The following is a 22,707-nucleotide window of genomic DNA, read 5'->3' as shown; positions in this document are numbered from 1 at the left end:
AGCGCTCTGTTAGTATCAGGTAAAAACCCACAAGATATTGCTAATGTACTATCACTAGAACTAGTCATGTAGCAAATGGTTGGCAGACTGTCTACCGTGGACAACAAGTATCACTACACCTCGGGAAAACGGAAGCCATACTCTTTGGCACGAAACTTAAATTGACAAGGTAAATAATTTTAATGTCCAGTGCAATGGGGAACCTATTATTACAGTAAATTCAGTTAAATGTATGGGAATCCCCTTTGACCCAAGCATGTCAGGAGAACTGATAGGGGACAATGTTGTAAAGAAAGCGAATGACAGACTAAAGTTTCTCTACAGACAGGCGCAGTGTCTACCAACTGAGGTTCGCTGGACCCTATGTCTAGCTCTCATACAATGTATTATAGACTAATGTTGCTATTCATGGTACTCTGCCTTAAAAAAAAAAATTGAAAAATAGGCTACAAATCAGCCAGAAATAAATGATGAGATTCATTCTGGACCTTGGTCCAAGAGAGCATGTAGGCCAGAATGAATTACAATAACTGGACATGCTGAATGTTGAAGACAGAGTGAATCAACTAAAGCTAAATGCGTTTATAAAATTGCTCACACCCAGCGTCCCCAAGATCTTTATGCCAATTTTGTTAAGGCCGAGAACCAATGCAATTACAGAACTTGGGGAAGGGAGAACAGTTTTGCAATATCTATAGAGTCAGTGGTCAGGCTTCAAAGGCATTTTTCTATTCAGCAATAAAAGAGTGGAATAGATTGCACATGTCAAAGCCCTTCATAGCATGAGCCAGTTCAAGAAGTGAGCCAAAATGTACCTCATGAATAAAGCTACAGAAAGGGAGGAGAGAGATTTCTTGTATGAAAAAAAACTAATTTTACCTCTCCTCTGTACTTCTTTTATTGTAACTGCTTTTATATAGTTAAGATACGTAACCTGTTTTTAACTTTTAAATATAAATAATTATCACAAGGACCCTAATGGAAATAAGTCACTGTCTGAAATTTTTGAGTTATTCCAGGTTTTCTACACATATATTGATTATCATATATAGTAGCATAACTGTGTACCTGACCCCTCAAGGGAGGTTCCTTGAAGCTGGTGAGGGGCTCTTGATCTAGGGAATTGGATCTGTGCTCCCTAAATTAAGCCTGAATACCTTCCATCCCTCCCCTCCTCCACAGGCACTGTCTAATCCTATAGGTTTAGCGCTCTCCCATGATTATGAATATAATAATAAATTACAGTAGCAGCAAGAATATTCACCAATGGGTTATTTTAACCAAGTTGTAAATACAACTTTGTTTTGATGGTTTGTTGTGGTTGACTCAGCTGTTGTGTACAGCATCACAGCTGATCAACAGCAACTAATACCACGGAAAATCATTATTGTGGCTAAATATCTTTACTGAGGGATGAAATTACTGTGCATTTTAGTAGTAAAATTGATTGCGAGGTGAGTAGGACTTTAGTTATAGCCATTGTTTAGTGAGATGGAAATAAGTAAAGGACCCCAATGGAAATAAAGTCACACTGACTTTTTTGGGTTATCTTAGGGACTTTACACATATGCTGCTATGTATGATAAATTGTGTAACTGTATTTGTGTATACCTCAATAAACTTAATTACTTATATGTGGGTTTATCTGGGGTATGTCAGAAAAGTCACTTGTCTGGCTTTTTGGGTTTTCCGAGGTAATTTACACTTATGTATGATAATTGTATTTAAGTGTAGCTGTATCTAATTAAACTTACTAGGTTGATCATTGAAAGTTCATCCATAGAAGTACTAGGGGAAGAGAGCACAACTTTGTAGTACCCACAGTCAGTGTCGAGGCATTTTGGGCTTTTGCCCGAAATGCCTGGGCATGATAGTGGCTATCTTTGTACTTAGCAAATCAAAATTGTAATTACACATTGTAACCTTTACAAAGAAATAAATTATTATTATTATTATTATTACCTTTTATTGTACAGCAATAAAGAAATGTAACAGACTGCCTGCATTAACCAGTTCAAGAAAAGAGCCAAAAGTTACCCAGTGAATGTAGTGACATAATTATTTTTTATTTTTTTTTTAGATAACACATATGTAAATGTAAATAACTCTTTTTACCTTATTGCTAGTATATCTCCTTTATAGTAAAATAAGTTAGACTTTTTTTTAGGTTATCCTAGGTTCTCTACACATATGCTGCTGTCTGTGATAATCTATGTAACTGTATTTGTGTTATTATTATTAAAATCAAGGGGGAAGCGCTAAACCCGAAGGATTATACAGCTGTATTTGTGCATACCTGAATATACTTACCTACTTTTGTCAGATAAGTCACTTTTTCTGGCTTTTTGGGTTTTCCGAGGTAGTTTACACTTATGTTTGATATTTGTACTTAAGTGTACCTGTGCCTAAATAAACTTATTAGGTTGCTCATTGAAAGGTCATCAATAGAAGTCATTTTTGTTGTTTAACTAATGACATTTGTCGTAGTTCAGTAGGTTGTTCTTTAAAAGGTCATCATAACTATCGAGTTATCCTCAGTCTAATTTGTGTGATGTATCATGCATGGTATGTACAAAAGACAATAATTAAAATTTGCCTAGCTTGGCATGTGGGTTTAGCTCATAGCTGGTGTCTCAGCAGGTATCTCATAGTTTAATAGGTGTCTCATAGCACAGCAGGTGTCATATATCAGCAGATGTCTCACAGCTCAGCAGGTGTATCATATATCAGCAGCTGTCTCATAGCTCAGCAGGTGTCTCAGCTTAGCAGGTGTCTCAGCTCAGCAGGTGCCTCGTAACCTGGGGGTGGGTTAGCTACCCAGGATAACCCAAGAAAGTCAGTGCATCATTGAGGACTGTGTTTTATTTCCATTGGGATCTTCAATCTTGTTCCCCAGGATGCCACCCCAGTAGGTACTTATGTGTACCTGTGCTTAAATAAACTTACCCACACTAGCTGACTAACACCCAGGTACCTACTTTCTGCTAGGTGAACAGTGACAGCAGGTGTAAGGAAACATGCCCAATGTTCCACTCATACCCAATGTTTCCACTCGTGTGAGGGAAGTGCATAGCTCATCTGGCATGTCGTAGCTAAGTAGGTGTTTTGTAGCTCAGCAGGCTTCTCGTATCTCTGTAGGTGTCTTGTAGCTCAGTACACACCTTGTATCTTACCCTTGTTCACCTAGCAGTAAGTAGGTACCATATTTCATGGCTTATTAGACACATTTTTTCCATAAAATATTTCAAAAAACTACCCTGTGTCCTATAAACTGAAGGTCAGTGACAGGAGGTATAAGTTTGGGGTGTGGAGCGGGCTGTAGCTCTCCCAGTTACATCCAATGCCGATCTATTGAAACTAAAACAAGTCTTATAAGCCACAAAATATGGTATGTACCTAGGTGTTAGTAGACCATTGTAGTTTGCTTCCTGAAGGATGGTCAAAAGCTATACAGCCTCTCCTCACTTAGTGACGTACTCGTTTACTGATGCCTTGGACCTATGACGGGCTCTCTGACCAGTATGCAAACCTAAATAATGTATATTAGAGTTGATTTCCTCTATTCTGTTTATTACAATATATAGTACACTACTGTATAAACATTTAAGAATATACCAGAAATGTTATAAATGGTGCAAAGGTGACATTGAAACAATATCAAAGATGGCTGACACAAACTCACTACCATTATAGTATACTCCTCACTTAACAACGAATTTGTTTACTGACGTGGTCTTAGAAACGGAATTCCATCGTTAAGCGAGGAGAGGCTGTAACAAACATCAGAGTAAAAGTAAGTTTTATTCATGTACAAGTACACAAATACAGTTACATTGATTATCATGCAATATGATTTTGATACGTATTAGTGTTTTTGATATTATAGTCTAGGGTGATTGCAGTTAATGATTGTCCTGCAGTCAGTTGTCCAAAACCCTAATACAGTACAATACAGTAGATAAAATCAGAATCTGAAACCACTCTTCCTTCCCCTCAGCACATTTGTCAACACTTCTCAATGTAAAAAAAAAAGTTTTTTTCTGTGTGTATATGCAGAGGAAAAAAATTAATTAATCTAGAATAATGAATTAATAATAATAATAATAATAATAATAATAATAATAATGATACTGTAAAAATAATGTGACATTAAATTATGACTTATATAATACTATGACTAATTATGACTTACAATATTTCCATTAAGAGAGATGGAGGGGAAGGGAGGGAGAGGGGGAAGAGAGATATCAAAGCATGCTTGTAATAGTTCTTTCTTTATATGTCCAGTCATGTCATCAATACAGAAGGGTAAGTCCATTTTATTGAGCATTTGCCCATGTTTGGTAGTCTGTTTATTTGAAACTTTCAACATAATGAATTTTTCTTGAAGTGGACACCTTTCCCCTACTAGTCCATTTTATAGGTTTCACTGTATTACCTTATTTTTGTGATATTATTTATGGGTGCCTGCAATGCACTACATGCTAGTGGCTTTCTTTTATGCTTAACAATATGTTTTTACATGTAAAATACATTTTGTATACTGCAGAAAAGAAATACAGTTGTATTGTATTATATATTGGCATTATTTGCAGTGAGACACAGGAGGGTCAGCAATTCTTTGCCTGGGAAGTGGGTAGAGATGCCCTGGGGAATCAGCTGACCAATGGAACTTGATCTGGAAACATCCCACACATGCTGATTATAGATTGCTGCATGGAAAGTATTTTTGGAGAGATTCCAATAAATTTTCTGCATTACATGTCACTGGGACCTCAGGTGAGGTCCAGGGTAGAAACCTATAGAAAGCGACAAACAATACAGTTGATTGCTGGACAAATATTGTACTGTTGAGTGACAGTGATCTGAAAATTGAATGATCCAAATAGTGCAGTGCAGAGCAGCATTCAGTGGACAGTGAGATACAAAAAGTGAAGAAGTGATGACTTTACAGCCTCTCCTCACTTAGCAATGTACTCGTTTACTGATGCCTCAGACTTACGACGGGCTCTCTGACCAGTGTTCATACCTAAAGAATGTATGTTAGAGCCGATTTCCTCTATTCAATATACAATACACTACTGTATAAACATTTAAAAATATACCAGAAATGTTATAAATGGTGCAAAGGTGACATTAAAACAATATCAAAGATGGTTGACACAAATTCACTACTAGTGATGAATTCGTTTAACGACGTGGTCTTAGGAATGGAACTCCAGTGTTAAGTGAGGAGAGGCTGTATATACAATGGTCATTGTGTTTGAAGAAAACTGTACAGGATTTCAGATGCACATAAGTGCATCCAGCATGAGCAATACAAAACGGGCAAAGGTAAGTCTTATATCCTTACATGAAGCAGATGGAATCCCTTCAAGGAGGGTGCTAAGATGGAATCTGATTGCTTTCCATTCCCCAGGTGCTGTATGATCTTTATGGGTTTAGCACTCCCTCATTGATGTAATTAATGAATAATAATCAAATAGAGAGACTGCAGTCATGTTAGGTCATGTTAGAGGTTACCAAACAAGCAACTAGTGAGACAGTCATGGGTGGACTTACACCTAAACTACTGGTAAGATCACATTTCACTTATTGAAACATGAAATGGTGTTGAAACAGTGATTTTACCAGTCTAAAATAAAATCTAACATCATAAAAATTCTTCCAACAGCATTGAGAACTACAGTCAAATATACAGCTCTCAAAAGAAAAGGAACATAGGGGAGGCTGTGTGCTCTAGGACTGAAATTTCAAGATAATTAATGTACGTTGTATATCAGTGACTACATGAAGTCCCACATATATGGTCAGGCTGGATAGTATATTACGTGGTTGGAAGGCATGTGGTCAGATGGGCAGGTGGAATGGCAGGTGGCTAATCAGGTGGGTGGGGGTTTGGTCAGGCAGGCAGGCAAGCAAGTAGTTGGGCAACCAAGTGTGTAGTTTGGCTAGTGGGCAGGAGTATTGGGTGAGCTTTGTCAAGCGAGTGGGTGCCTAGTCAAGCTGCTAGGCATGTGGTTTGACTGATGGATATATTGTCCAGTAGTGGACAGACAGTGTGTAGTGTAGCTTTGACACTTACCTGGCCATGTTAGCCTTGGACATATACTGGACATCACTGCTTTCCACTTCCCAAACCACAGGTCTGCCCTCTATTCCTCACAACACTCAATATAAGCCTTCCCTGCATCCTTCCATCCTCCCTCCATTTCTTCATTCTTTCATTCCACCCTCTCTCTTCTTCCCACACACTCTCTCTACTTCCCACACACTCTCTCTTCTTTCCATCCTCTCTCATTTCTTCCCATTTGCTCTCCTTTCTGTGTCTCCCTACTTTTATTTATTATTTCCTCACTCCATCATTCTCTTTCTATCTTCCCCCCTTGCCTTTGTCTTGTGCTACCATCCTACCTCCATCTCTCTGTCCCTTGCTGCCATCCATTCTCTCTCCCTCTCTGATTTCTTCCTTTCATCCATCCATCAACCTTTTCTTCCTCTATTCATACTTTATCCTTACATTGCAGTACCTTTATTGAAGTATTTTAATTGTTAATCCATTATCATAAGTCAATTACTGCCATAGACTATTCACAAATCACATAAAATGTGCATATTAGAAAAATGATGACATTTATTGAAAAAATCCGTAATTATTCTATTAAATATTTCAAGTTAATACCCTTGTAAAAAGGTATTGCTTACCCACAAGAGGCCAGATCTTTTATATGGGGTCCCTTCTGCAAAAGATGAATGCTAGTAAATGAGGATATGGTGAATACAGATATATTGGTGGCCCGGTGGCCTGGTGGCTAAAGCTCCCGCTTCACACACGGAGGGCCCGGGTTCGATTCCCGGCGGGTGGAAACATTTCGACACGTTTCTTTACACCTGTTGTCCTGTTCACCTAGCAGCAAATAGGTACCCGGGTGTTAGTCGACTGGTGTGGGTGGCATCCTGGGGGACAAGATTAAGGACCCCAATGGAAATAAGTTAGACAGTCCTCGATGACGCACTGACTTTCTTGGGTTATCCTGGGTGGCTAACCCTCCGGGGTTAAAAATCCGAACGAAATCTTATCTTATCTTATCTTGGCCTAATTCTGTTCTGCTGTATGAATGATGTCAATGTGTTCAAGATTTTCATGTATGCCTCACTGCTTAGGAACTGAACCTTTAAGCATTCTATATTCATATAAATGCTCAAACTACTGAGCTAAAGGCTTTCACAACTGAAATTATATAAAATATGGATGTGTAATGCTATAGGTTCAAAACCATGATCGCCATCAAGGAAGGAGTGTGTCTATGAACCTGGCTTATGGATGCATCCATAAGCTAGGCCCATACACTCCTCTTTTGTTGGAGTTCATAGGTTCAGACTTACAGCATTACACAAACACATTTTATTGAAATCATATAATATGTTTAGCATTTGGAAATAAGATTAGGATTTATTTTTATTGCCAACTTGATAAAAAATATAAGTGTGTTTACAACTCTGACCATCCAGCATGCTATGCATCCTCAGGAATGTGATGGGCTTCATAAAAATTTACTCATTCCTTCTTGTTCCATGATTTATATCAACATTTAAAACCAGTTAGTATGCCTCAGTAATGTCATTCTAAGGAGGAATGGTTCCCTGATGCTAATAAAGAGCTCCTGATCTAGAGATTTGGAACTACCTTTTCCTGCCCCTATTTTTTTTTTTTTTTTATTATCACACTGGCCGATTCCCACCAAGGCAGGGTGGCCCGAAAAAGAAAAACTTTCACCATCATTCGCTCCATCACTGTCTTGCCAGAAGGGTGCTTTACACTACAGTTTTTAAACTGCAACATTAACACCCCTCCTTCAGAGTGCAGGCACTGTACTTCCCATCTCCAGGACTCAAGTCCGGCCTGCCGGTTTCCCTGAATCCCTTCATAAATGTTACTTTGCTCACACTCCAACAGCACGTCAAGTATTAAAAACCATTTGTCTCCATTCACTCCTATCAAACACGCTCACGCATGCCTGCTGGAAGTCCAAGCCCCTCGCACACAAAACCTCCTTTACCCCCTCTCTCCAACCCTTCCTAGGCCGACCCCTACCCCGCCTTCCTTCCACTACAGACTGATACACTCTTGAAGTCATTCTGTTTCGCTCCATTCTCTCTACATGTCCGAACCACCTCAACAACCCTTCCTCAGCCCTCTGGACAACAGTTTTGGTAATCCCGCACCTCCTCCTAACTTCCAAACTACGAATTCTCTGCATTATATTCACACCACACATTGCCCTCAGACATGACATCTCCACTGCCTCCAGCCTTCTCCTCACTGCAACATTCATCACCCACGCTTCACACCCATATAAGAGCGTTGGTAAAACTATACTCTCATACATTCCCCTCTTTGCCTCCAAGGACAAAGTTCTTTGTCTCCACAGACTCCTAAGTGCACCACTCACTCTTTTTCCCTCATCAATTCTATGATTCACCTCATCTTTCATAGACCCATCCGCTGACACGTCCACTCCCAAATATCTGAATACGTTCACCTCCTCCATACTCTCTCCCTCCAATCTGATATTCAATCTTTCATCACCTAATCTTTTTGTTATCCTCATAACCTTACTCTTTCCTGTATTCACCTTTAATTTTCTTCTTTTGCACACCCTACCAAATTCATCCACCAATCTCTGCAGCTTCTCTTCAGAATCTCCCAAGAGCACAGTGTCATCAGCAAAGAGCAGCTGTGACAACTCCCACTTTGTGTGTGATTCTTTATCTTTTAACTCCACGCCTCTTGCCAAGACCCTCGCATTTACTTCTCTTACAACCCCATCTATAAATATATTAAACAACCACGGTGACATCACACATCCTTGTCTAAGGCCTACTTTTACTGGGAAAAAATTTCCCTCTTTCCTACATACTCTAACTTGAGCCTCACTATCCTCGTAAAAACTCTTCACTGCTTTCAGTAACCTACCTCCTACACCATACACTTGCAACATCTGCCACATTGCCCCCCTATCCACCCTGTCATACGCCTTTTCCAAATCCATAAATGCCACAAAGACCTCTTTAGCCTTATCTAAATACTGTTCACTTATATGTTTCACTGTAAACACCTGGTCCACACACCCCCTACCTTTCCTAAAGCCTCCTTGTTCATCTGCTATCCTATTCTCCGTCTTACTCTTAATTCTTTCAATTATAACTCTACCATACACTTTACCAGGTACACTCAACAGACTTATCCCCCTATAATTTTTGCACTCTCTTTTATCCCCTTTGCCTTTATACAAAGGAACTATGCATGCTCTCTGCCAATCCCTAGGTACCTTACCCTCTTCCATACATTTATTAAATAATTGCACCAACCACTCCAAAACTATATCCCCACCTGCTTTTAACATTTCTATCTTTATCCCATCAATCCCGGCTGCCTTACCCCCTTTCATTTTACCTACTGCCTCACGAACTTCCCCCACACTCACAACTGGCTCTTCCTCACTCCTACAAGATGTTATTCCTCCTTGCCCTATACACGAAATCACAGCTTCCCTATCTTCATCAACATTTAACAATTCCTCAAAATATTCCCTCCATCTTCCCAATACCTCTAACTCTCCATTTAATAACTCTCCTCTCCTATTTTTAACTGACAAATCCATTTGTTCTCTAGGCTTTCTTAACTTGTTAATCTCACTCCAAAACTTTTTCTTATTTTCAACAAAATTTGTTGATAACATCTCACCCACTCTCTCATTTGCTCTCTTTTTACATTGCTTCACCACTCTCTTAACCTCTCTCTTTTTCTCCATATACTCTTCCCTCCTTGCATCACTTCTACTTTGTAAAAACTTCTCATATGCTAACTTTTTCTCCCTTACTACTCTCTTTACATCATCATTCCACCAATCACTCCTCTTCCCTCCTGCACCCACTTTCCTGTAACCACAAACTTCTGCTGAACACTCTAACACTAATCAGTACTAAAAGCTTGGCATTCTGGCAGGCATTGTATTATCCCTATGCATTTAGTACTGCACTTTCTTTGAAATACATTATTATAATCGGAACTAAGCACTAAACCCACAAGGGTCATACAGCACTGACCTTTGAAGCACAGTATTAAAGTAATTCAAGGAGACCTTGATTTAACAGGCTAATTGGGTGAGAGGATGTTTGATAATGCTGATTATTCATTAAATATGAAGGATGAGATTGTTTTTCCAAGATCCTAAGAATAACTGATAATTGTGGATTTAATATACTTTGTCTGTTAAATCCAAAATAAATTTACCCAGAAAACAATAAGATGAACAGTTAATTCTGAATTTAACATTGTTTTCAGGCTTCATCCTGACATGTCTGTTAAACCCAGGATCTATTGAATTGCAGTGTATTAAATTGGGGTTGTACTATACTGCAGTTGGTTATCTCTTGATACTGTATATTAGTTTAGAGGGTAGTGATTCTTGGTTATTATAAGTCCTTGTATATTTTTCATTATAAATTTAGCTGCTTTAGGTGACTCATAGTGATCCTTGATATTATGCCACATTTTGGTAATAATGTTATTTCTTTGCTTTGTCTTTATCAAATGGATTCATCTTTGGTATGTTTGTTCTGTATGGGTGTAGTGAGTTCCTATGTCTGGTACACTTTGTGACTTCTATTTTTTGAATGTTTACTTGTGTTCCAAGTGTTGAGTTGCTAACCCGTTGCTCCTTGGCCCAGTAGAGCCACATCAACACTCTTCACGCCAAGCCCACTGCCATGTGGTGGGCAAAGAGGTGGGTGGAAATGTAACCACACTGAAGGGTCCTACAATCAATGAACTGTATGGTGTTACACAACTTAGTAGTCTAATGGAACAACAAGTCTAGACATCTAAACACTATCTGAAGCATTCTTATTAACTTAAGTGAGATTTTGAGCATTTTGTTGAGATTGGCTGAAGGCAAACTAAATTATGGATAATTGTCACAGCCAAAAGCTTGCTTGATGTACCGTATACATAGCATGATGACTTCAACACTACTCTCTGAGCAATTATTGGGAAATTATAAGTCTAGCTGACAAGCACCTTCAGTCCAGAGTGCAGTTTCATTCAAGCAGCTGTAATTCTCATTAAAAATATCATACCAGAACTAGAGATTTTGAAGAATGATAACAGAATGAAATATTGCTTCCCTTGCATAATAAGAGGCTTTCTGTAAAGTAGCTTATACAGTGGACCCCCGGTTAACGATATTTTTTCACTCCAGAAGTATGTTCAGGTGCCAGTACCGACCGAATTTGTTCCCATAAGAAATATTGTGAAGTAGATTAGTCCATTTCAGACCCCCAAACATACACGTACAAACGCACTTACATAAATACACTTACATAATTGGTCACATTCGGAGGTAATCGTTATGCGGGGGTCCACTGTATATGTCACTTACCCTAATTGTATAACATATTGTGCTCCTCTTTATAAAAGTAGTTTTTGTTTGAAAGGGGAAAGGTAATGTATGCTAATTGTTGCTAATCATTAAATTTTAGGTTTTTAATTGCACTATTAAAATATGAATAGAATCTACAGTTTGGAGAATGATTGTTTTAGCATTTGAAATCATTACTTTTCTCATGCATATTCACTGTTTAATAACTATGGTAATAGTATGGCAGAATTAAATTTTTAGTGTGCATGAAAATTCTCTTAACCCTTCCACTGTCGAGACCCCTGCTCACAAACTAGCTCTCAGTGTCGAAGAATTTAAAAAAAAAATTATTTTTTCTTATGAAATGATAAAGAATCTTTTCCCGATGGTAATGACACCAAAAGTACAAAATTTGATGGAAAACTTACAGAATTACGCTCTCGCGAAGTTAGTGGTCCCGACGATGTTTATGCATTGGCGATTTCTTCGAATTTGAGCCCTATTTTCAGCCAATTCCATTTTTCCAGTCGACCAAACTCATAGCTATTTCTCTAGAACTCCATTTGTTCTTTTGATTGAATTCAAGAACCCGTCCATTTACCGATTTCAACTACCCATAAAAGTGATCAGAAATTGGTAATTTGGCCAATTTCATACACAGTTCGAGTAAGGCCAATTTCAAAATAGGGTCCAGAATTAACAATACAAACATTCCTAGGACTAAAATAATGTTTTCTCTATTCGTTAGTCACGTCTCCAGGCCCCTCTTATATTATGCTTGCTTTCCATTTTGAATTTTTATTCACAAAAAATAGAAGATTTACTGGTATGCAGACTGCTGCATTATGTAAAAATAGTATAAATAATATCAACACATTCGTGAAAGCATATTAGATCCACCAGTTGACGTGTATTGGATATGTGGTGTGATTTGTTTACTCTTGAGCATTGGCAAAAATTGAACATTTCTGCTACTTTGAGCTCAATTTCAAGGTACTTTTAGTTAGTAAATCATTCAATATCATCTCTGTTTCTGTAATGTATCTTCCATTCTATTAAATGAGACCAAGAAAACAACAATACACCCATGAATAACATGCAAAAATACACCACAATGTCGGTGTTTTAAACCAAAAACATGGTCGGAGTTTTTTTTTTCTCATGCACTGCATGCTGTAGGATTTTTTTATACTGCACAGATTGACCACTCAGACTCATTCTCTCATATGTAGGCCTACCAACTTTCTCCTGCAAGATTTGAAGCCACTAGAATTTTGGCGTAATATTACTGGACCGACATTGGCTTGCAAGCCGTAATATTATGGGACTGACAGTGAAAGGGTTGAAGACAATCTTAACAAATGTTCAGAAATTTTGTAAAGTTCAGGACTTGTTAGCTTTGCATTCTTTCTTCTTACAGCTCATCTGCTGACCAGAAGAATTACGGGTCCAGCATCCTGCGTTATAACTCATGTAAGTGTATTACAGCAAACTCACCACAACTTGTTTACTGAAATTCACTCCACTCATTCACATGTTTTTCTGAATGTGTTCTAATTGCAGTAAAATTTGTCATTTATTTAATGTCATTACTTTTTGGAAAGCTTGTCTTATTCACCAAAAATTGGACATGGGACTCTAATAGAAGATTATTTCATGATTGGCATTTAACATCATCTTTCTTAATTACCATAGCTAAAATAAGTAACTAACACTTCTTTATGTCTGCTGTTAGTCAGATATATGGCATCCACATATTTCACTTGTTTAGAATTTTTTTTTAACATTTCTTTGCTTGTTGATGAATGGTTCAGAGAACCGACACGTTGATAAATTAGACACATGTGCAACTCTTGGGTATCTTTACTGAGGAAACGTTTCCTCAATAAAGATACCCAAGAGTTGCACATGTGTCTAATTTATCAACGTGTTAGTTCTCTGAACCATTCATCTACAATCCTGTCAGACACTGCAACTTCTTGGGATCTTAATACTTGGGAATTCTTCGCTTGCCTAACCCTTGGGCACGACCTACTTCCACATTGGACAAATGTGACACCCCCTACGACTGCTGCACCTCTCCTGCCTATGGTTTATAAGCTACTTCTCCGCACATATGCCATATTCTATTCAAGATTGATGGACTGACCACATCAACTCAAGGTTGAGGGACTGATTACCTCATTCTCCTCCTGTTCTTCACGATTCTCCTTAGTATGGACTGATGAAGCCACTGTGTGGCAAAAAGTTTCCTCAGTAAAGATACCCAAGAGCTGCACATGTGTCTTATTTATCATTTCTTTGCTTAAATATAATTTTAGTGTTTTTCTATTAGTATCTTGCTATGTGCGTGTTGAATTACCTATTGGTAACAGCCTGTTTATAGTAACAATGTGCATGATGTCCTGTTTTCAGTGTATATTTTTGTAATTTTTTTATAAGTTTTCATTGATTGTAGTTACTGTCTCTTTTAATGCCATTAATGTTCTGCTATTTTGTGAAGGATTTTTTTTCAGTTTACAATTTTAGCTTCTTGTTCTTTATGTTATATAATTTGTGGCTATCATGTGCCCTCTTTCCCTTTTATCTATCTATTTTCATTCTTAACCTTTTCACTGTCTAGACCTTTGGAGTGAAATTTACTCTCATTGTCTAAATATTCCTTTCCCTCCCCCCCCTAAAAATAAAAAATCTGAAATGGTTGAGAATCTTTTTCGAGGTAATGACACCAAATGTATGAAATGTGATTGAAAATTTATTGAATTACAGTAGAGCCCTGCTTTATAGTGTTTTGCTAATATGGACATTTCAAATTACAGTGGAACCTTGGCTTACGAATTTAATCCGTTCTGTGGACTTGTTCGTATCCTGATTTGTTTGTATGCTGGGTCAATTTTCCTCATTTAAATTAATTGAAATGCAATTAATTCGTTCCAGCTGAATTCCTGCTCTCAGAAGACATGACAAAATAACCCTAATATCAACTCTACGGTTTATATATCATCTAATATGACATAATAAACAATATAAATGAGATAGAAACCTGATATACACTCTAGAATGAATAAAATGTCATTATGTGGACAGCAGAGGAAGGAGGATTATGGTCGAACATTCTAGCTATGGAAATGTCAGAGGTGTTATAAGAGAAAACGGAGTTTGTGAGGCTAACTGAATTAGATCTGGCATACATATGACATTTGCATATCTTGGAGAAGAAATGCAGAGCGGCATATCCTGTCAGGAGTTCACACTATTCTTAACCCTTAAACTGTCCAAACGTTGATCTACGTCCACGTGCGGCAGGCTCCGAACGTAGATCTACGTTTTTTTACATGCTTTCAAATGGGGAAAATCAAGGTCGGAGCGCTACGCACGTGAACGTAGATCTACGTTTGGACAGTTTAAGGGTTAAGGACTGCTATGTACAATTTTATGTTTATCTCGCTACACTACGTATCTCCTGTGAGCTGTTTCTCCATCAACCATGTCAGCAACGCCCTTAGCTGGTGCTATAGCCTTAATAGACTCCTTCTCCTTTCTTGTTGCACGTATAGTAGACCAGTATTATTATTATTATTATTATTATTATTATTATAATAATCATGGGGAAGCACTAAACCCATAGTAGAGGGGCTACGCTTGTACTCAACCCGCCAAGTCCTCAACCTTTGTACATAGTCTGTGCTTATTAATCATTTCTTGCTTTAATTCCATGAAAATCATCCTCTTTTTCTTCTCGGCACTGTCCTTTGCACTTGCTTCCTTAGGATCCATGGTTAGAAGAAAGAAATCTGGCAAATTAACTACAAGAAACGAAAGGAAATCACGAGAATTCCTTGCACCACTAGGGTAGCTATGTAAGCACATGTGCACTGGTGACCATTGTGGTGGTATTGTCAAACTAAATTATACGCAGTATGTACATAGTATTATTTTTATAATTATTGTACTATTATGTATTATTATATATTATTATATATAGTGGTCCCTCTTTGTTCGTAATTAATCCATTCCTGGAGCCGTTACTATAAACGAAATTTACGATTTACGAATCAATTTTCCCCATAAGAAATAATGTAAATACAATTAATCCGTTCCTGACACCCAGAAGTATTAAAACAAAAAAAATTTTAACATGAAATATACATGTAGTACATAAACAATACAATGGGAAATGATGAATGAAACATTAACAGCATAACACTTACCTTTATTGGAGATTCTTCTTAGTGTATGGGAGACTGGAGGAGGAGAGAGAGTGGATTGTTTATAGTTTGGAAGGGGAATCCCCTTCCATCAACACCTCAGGTACCATTTGCTTTTCTGGGGTTGCTTCTCTTCTCTGTTTCTTAATGCCACTAGGACCACCTTGAGAGTCACTGGAGTCCTGTCTCACAAAATAAATGTGGAGAGAGCTCTGTTTCTGGCGTCTCTTTAACACTTCCCTAAAATGTGTAATGAAGGTCCTCTTTGGCATTTTCTTCCAAAAGAGGCCTGTTTCGTCACAATTGAACACTTGTTCAGGTTTCAGTCCTTCACTGTTTATGTACTCCTGGAATTCATGCACATATTTTTCAGCCGCCTTGTGGTCCGAACTGGCAGCCTCACCATGCCTTACCACACTGTGTATGCCAGTACGGTTCTTAAATCTCTCAAACCAGCCTTTGCTTGACTTAAATTCACTCACTTCACCACTATTTGCAGGCAATTTCTTTACCAAATCTTCATGCAGCTGCCTAGCCTTTTCACAAATAAACGAAGTCATAAGAGTATCTCCTGCTAATTGTTTCTCATTTATCCACACCAATAATAACTTCTCAACCTCTTCCAGTACTGGTGATCTCATTTTTGTCAGCATAGTTTCTCCCTTTGCAACAACAGCATCCTTTATTTCATTTTTCTTGGCCACTATGGAACATAAGGTTGTGTAGGGTTTCTTATACATCCTGGACAGTTCGGCCACAATTGTATCACTTTCATATTGTTCAATAATGGTTTTCTTAAATTCAATCGTATTTCTCACCTTCTTTACCACAGGCTTGGCACTAGGAGCTTTCTTTGGAGCCATGGTAGCTTATTTAGTACTTGCAAGCACTAAAATAAATGGAATATTATGAAATATTTCGCTGGAGCACGCGAGGGGACCTTCGCTCACTGGTAAACAATGCCAGACTGGCTGCCGCCCTGGCTCACGCCGTACGTATGCGTCCCGGACGAACTACGACTCGCGAGTCAACCTATGAAAAGCAAGTCCATGTTTATACGAAAATGCCCCTATGATTGGCAAATTTTATGATTGCCAGGAACTACGAAAAGCGGGGGACCACTGTTTTTTTTTTTTTTTTTTTTTTTCAACAAGTCGGCCGTCTCCCACCGAGGCAGGGTGACCCAAAAAAGAAAGAAAATCCCCAAAAAGAAAATACTTTCATCATCATTCAACACTTTCACCACACTCGCACATTATCACTGTTTTTGCAGAGGTGCTCAGAATACAACAGTCTAGAAGCATACACATATAAAGATACACAACATATCCCTCCAAACTGCCAATATCCCAAACCCCTCCTTTAAAGTGCAGGCATTGTACTTCCCATTTCCAGGACTCAAGTCCGACTATATGAAAATAACCGGTTTCCCTGAATCCCTTCACTAAATATTACCCTGCTCACACTCCAACAGATCGTCAGGTCCCAAGTACCATTCGTCTCCATTCACTCCTATCTAACACGCTCACGCACGCTTGCTGGAAGTCCAAGCCCCTTACCCACAAAACCTCCTTTACCCCCTCTCTCCAACCCTTTCGAGGACGACCCCTACCCCGCCTTCCTTCCCCTATAGATTTATATGCTTTCCATGTCATTCTACTTTGATCCATTCTCTCTAAATGACCAAACCACCTCAACAACCCCTCTTCTGCCCTCTGACTAATACTTTTATTAACTCCACACCTTCTCCTAATTTCCACACTCCGAATTTTCTGCATAATATTTACACCACACATTGCCCTTAAACAGGACATCTCCACTGCCTCCAACCGTCTCCTCGCTGCTGCATTTACCACCCAAGCTTCACACCCATATAAGAGTGTTGGTACTACTATACTTTCATACATTCCCTTCTTTGCCTCCATAGATAACGTTTTTTGACTCCACATATACCTCAACGCACCACTCACCTTTTTTCCCTCATCAATTCTATGATTAACCTCATCCTTCATAAATCCATCCGCCGACACGTCAACTCCCAAGTATCTGAAAACATTCACTTCTTCCATACTCCTCCTCCCCAATTTGATATCCAATTTTTCTTTATCTAAATCATTTGACACCCTCATCACCTTACTCTTTTCTATGTTCACTTTCAACTTTCTACCTTTACACACATTCCCAAACTCATCTACTAACCTTTGCAATTTTTCTTTAGAATCTCCCATAAGCACAGTATCATCAGCAAAAAGTAACTGTGTCAATTCCCATTTTGAATTTGATTCCCCATAATTTAATCCCACCCCTCTCCCAAACACCCTAGCATTTACTTCCTTTACAACCCCATCTATAAATATATTAAACAACCATGGTGACATTACACATCCCTGTCTAAGACCTACTTTTACCGGGAAGTAGTCTCCCTCTCTTCTACACACCCTAACCTGAGCCTCACTATCCTCATAAAAACTCTTTACAGCATTTAATAACTTACCACCTATTCCATATACTTGCAACATCTGCCACATTGCTCCTCTATCCACTCTATCATATGCCTTTTCTAAATCCATAAATGCAATAAAAACTTCCCTATCTTTATCTAAATACTGTTCACATATATGCTTCAATGTAAACACCTGATCTACACATCCCCTACCCACTCTAAAACCTCCTTGCTCATCCGCAATCCTACATTCTGTCTTACCTCTAATTCTTTCAATTATAACCCTACCGTACACTTTTCCTGGTATACTCAGTAAGCTTATTCCTCTATAATTTTTACAGTCTCTTTTGTCCCCTTTCCCTTTATATAAAGGGACTATACATGCTCTCTGCCAATCCCTAGGTACCTTCCCCTCTTTCATACATTTATTAAACAAAAGTACCAACCACTCCAACACTATATCCCCCCCTGCTTTTAACATTTCTGTCATGATCCCATCAGTTCCAGCTGCTTTACCCCCTTTCATTTTACGTAATGCCTCACGTACCTCCCCCACACTTACATTCTGCTCTTCTTCACTCCTAAAAGATGGTATACCTCCCTGACCAGTGCATGAAATTACTGCCTCTGTTTCTTCCTTAACATTTAAAAGTTCCTCAAAATATTCTCGCCATCTACCCAATACCTCCATCTCCCCATCTACTAACTCCCCTACTCTGTTTTTAACTGACAAATCCATATTTTCCCTAGGCTTTCTTAACTTGTTTAACTCACTCCACTGTATTATATATTATTGTTATGTACAGTGGACCCCCGGTTAACGATATTTTTTCATTCCAGAAGTATGTTCAGGTGCCAGTACTGACCGAATTTGTTCCCATAAGGAATATTGTGAAGTAGATTAGTCCATTTCAGACCCCCAAACATACACGTACAAACGCACTTACATAAATACACTTACATAATTGGTCGCATTGGAAGGTGATCATTAAGCGGGGGTCCACTGTATTATTATCATTATTAGTAGTAGTTATGTATTATTAAAATAATAATTATTATTATTATTATTAATTTAGGGACCTGGAGCACAGATCCAATTCCCTAGATCAAGAGCCCCTAACCACATACGTACTGCTACTACTTCTACTACTACTACTAATAATAATTATTATTATTAGTAGTAGTACAGTGGACCCCCGCATAACGATGGCATCACATAGCGATTATTTCGCATACCGCTTACTTTAATCGCAAAATTTTTGCCGCGCATACCGATTAAAAACCCGCTCACCGATTTTCGTCCGAGACGCGTCCAATGTGCGCCCTCACATGTGCCGCCCGTGCCATTGTTTACCAGCCAGCCTCCGCGGTAACATCCAAGCATACACTCGGAATATTTCGTATTATTACAGTGTTTTCGGTGCTGTTTCTGGAAAATAAGTGACCATGGGCCCCAAGAAAGCTTCTAGTGCCAACCCTGTGGTAAAAAGGGTGAGAATTAGTATGGAAATTAAGAAAGATTTTGAAGGGTTTGGGGCTAACCCTGAGAAGCCTATGCCAGTTGTGGAATCCATTGTGCCTACTTCAAAAATTAAGGAAATGTGTGCACAGTGGGTTGAACTGCAAACCTTTATGGATGAAAATCACCCTGACACAGCTGTTGCAAGCCGTGCTGGTGACTATTTCAATGACAATGTTGTGGCCCATTTTAGACAAATCGTAAAGGAACGGGAGGTACAGAGCTCTATGGACAGATTTGTTGTGCGACAGAGGTCCAGTGACTCTCAAGCTGGTCCTAGTGGCATTAAAAGAAGAAGGGAAGTAACCCCGGAAAAGGACTTGCTACCTCAAGTCCTAATGGAAGGGGATTCCCCTTCTAAACAATAAGTTCGACACTCTCCCCTCCTCCCATCCCATCAATCATCACCAGATCTTCAATAAAAGTAAGTGTCATGTAAGTGTGCATGCCTTTTTCAGTTTGTGTGTATTAAAATTAACATTTCATGTGGTAAAAAAATTTTTTTTTCATACTTTTGGGTGTCTTGCACGGATTAATTTTATTTCCATTATTTCTTATGAGGAAAATTCATTCACATAACGATTATTTCGCATAACAATTACCCCTCTTGCACGGATTAAAATCGTTAACCGGGGGTCCACTGTAGTAGTATTATTACTATTATTCTGTATTATTATTATAACAATAATAATACAGTATAATAGTAATAATAATAGTAATAATACTGTAAGGAGAAACTTCAAAAGTCTGCCAGTAGTTGGTGCTACCATCAGCAAAACATTCGTAACGACTTCTAGTACACTTTTCACGTGTCTAGGCTTAAGTAGTCTATTAGTATTACGTTAAGTCTGCCTGAAATGCCTCAGCATGATAATGGCTTTCTTTGCTCCAGTCATATTATGATATGTATACACATATTGTAACTTTTGCAAAGAAATAAATATTTTATTTATTAACTTATTTAAGGAACCTCCCTCGAGGGGGAAGTTTGCATCCTGAAATTTCCTTCGTATCCAGAAGCAAAAAATCAACTAAATGACGGTTCATATCCTGAAAAATTTGCATGGTGGGGTGTTTATAACCCGAGGTTCCACTGTATCACCAAAACTCTATACGGCTCTCCCCACCTGAATTTCTAATGCCGTCACAATGGACCCATTCTCACATATCTAGGCCAATATTTACTGCTCACAGCTTATCTAAGTGAGTGAGCTCATGATGTAGAACTACTTCAGGGACCTTGGCATCAACGTAGGTACACAAATAACCCGCACATAGAAGAGAGGACGTTTCGGTCTGACTTGGACCATTTACGACGAGGAGCTTACGACAATATGTCGTCGTAAGCTCCTCTCTTCTATGTGCGGATTATTTGTGTATCGTTCCAGTCACGGTATTGTGCCTTTTTTGTTACTCAATGTAGGTCTATGTGATGGACAGAGAAAGGGTTGATACTGCATATACCCTAGTATGACCTGACTGCATATATATGTCGACTAAACCTTTTTGCAAATCTACTCTAGGTTTTGAGGAATAGAAATGATGATAATCTGTATCTCTACAAAGTATATTATACAACTGATGCAGACCTACTTGACATTACTGACTACTTTATAGAAAGCCCCTGGTTATGCAGATCATTTCAGGGAGTCTAAGTTAATCTTGTCCCCCAGGATGTGACCCACAACAGTTGGCTAACACCCAGGTACTTACTGTTGTGTGAACAGAGGCAGCAATGTAACAAATGTGCTCAATATTTCACCTGTGCAAGGGATTGATCCATGATCTTCAGGCGTGTGAGCTGAAGATGCTACCACTCCATAAGAACCCAACCCTTAACCTGTCCAAACACCCCAAATTGATAGCCTTTTCTGTGTGTCCACAATTTAAAAAAAAAAAAATTCTGTCTTTTAAAATGTTAGAGAATCTTTTTCTAATGATAATTACATCAAAGATGCAAAATTTAATGTCTTACATACAAAATTGCATGGGTACAACAGCTATTTTGCACAATTCCTGGCTATTTCACTAGTATGCATATCATCCTGTCCCTTGAGCATAAGAAACTGCCCATTCTCCATCAGAACTATTCTATTATGCACCCAGAATTTGGTAATTTGGCTATTTTTTTTTTACTATTTTCAATAAATTCTAATTTAAAAAGTCTAAATCAAGCACTACAATCATTCCAGCCACTACAGAAACCTTCCCTCTTTTTAATAGTCCCATCTTCAAATCTATGTAACACTTGCCTTCATTTTGAATCCATCATCACACAAAATAGAGATTTTTTTCTTTTTTCTTGGCCAATGAAACATAACCAAAATACTTAGTCATGGTTTAGGCCATCCCAATAATTGATTCAGGCATAGTAAAAACCTGTAAAACACTGGGGTAAGGGTTGGAGGTCTTTCCCTTCCCCCAAAAATCACTTAAAATTAACTGTTTCTGACACTTTGACACTTTTTACAGCCACTTCCAGTCTCAAGCTGATGAAAATCTTCTCAGTTTTGGCATATATTGGCTCCACTATACCATGAAAACCACCATAAAACTACCCCAAAATCATTTTATTTTAACTCTAAATGCAAAGTCAGAGGTTAACTGTTTCTGTCATTCATTGCATAGGGCAGTAATTTTTTTTTATACTTTGCACACTCACAAAACGTGCCCATTCTCTCATGTCTAAGCTCAAATTTCCACACACAAAACATCTGAGGGTGTTATGAATTGTGTGTAATAGTATGTCATAAACCCTGATCACTTTGACATACAGTAGACCCATATATTACACGGTAGTTATGTTCCTGAAAAATGCGGTTAGATAAATTTGTTAGATAAACTGAACAACTTAAGGGAAAAACAGGGTTACGTTTCTGGGAGCCCCAGAAAAGCTAAACTTTTTTTTAGACCTCCAGATCTTACAAAATAAAAGTCAATATGTAATTGATGTTCATTGTCGTGATGTATTATGTTATTTTTACTGCTTAAGACAACAAATTCAACAGAAAATTTTCAGTAGTGCAATAATCAAAATGTACCAAATAAAACCGTATAATATAAGGGTCTACTGTACATGTATTTCATGGACAGATTAGGGGTTACAAAGGGTTA

General features: G+C 38.3%; 1 protein-coding gene across 5 annotated transcripts in view; it reads left to right on the top strand.

The window, feature by feature from the left end:
• The first annotated feature begins 1,185 nt into the window (after positions 1-1,185).
• The window catches only part of LOC128703648 (zinc finger protein 271), a 48,241-nt gene continuing 26,719 nt past the window's right edge, over positions 1,186-22,707 (top strand). The window contains exons 1-3 of one of the 5 annotated variants that reach the window (XR_011391282.1): positions 1,187-1,454; positions 4,596-5,334; positions 12,844-12,896. The gene's annotated coding sequence lies outside the window, so the exon portion shown is untranslated. Of the gene's footprint in view, positions 1,455-4,595; positions 5,335-12,843; positions 12,897-22,707 lie in introns of all 5 variants that reach the window. The other 4 variants (XM_070080812.1, XR_011391281.1, XM_070080811.1 and 1 more) reach the window with 4 other exon arrangements.

The sequence above is a fragment of the Cherax quadricarinatus genome, unplaced genomic scaffold, assembly GCF_038502225.1.
Source record: "Cherax quadricarinatus isolate ZL_2023a unplaced genomic scaffold, ASM3850222v1 Contig1032, whole genome shotgun sequence".
Lineage (NCBI taxonomy): Eukaryota > Metazoa > Arthropoda > Malacostraca > Decapoda > Parastacidae > Cherax > Cherax quadricarinatus.
Note: the sequence above shows the minus strand (reverse complement) of the source record. Positions and strands in the feature narration are given on the sequence as shown.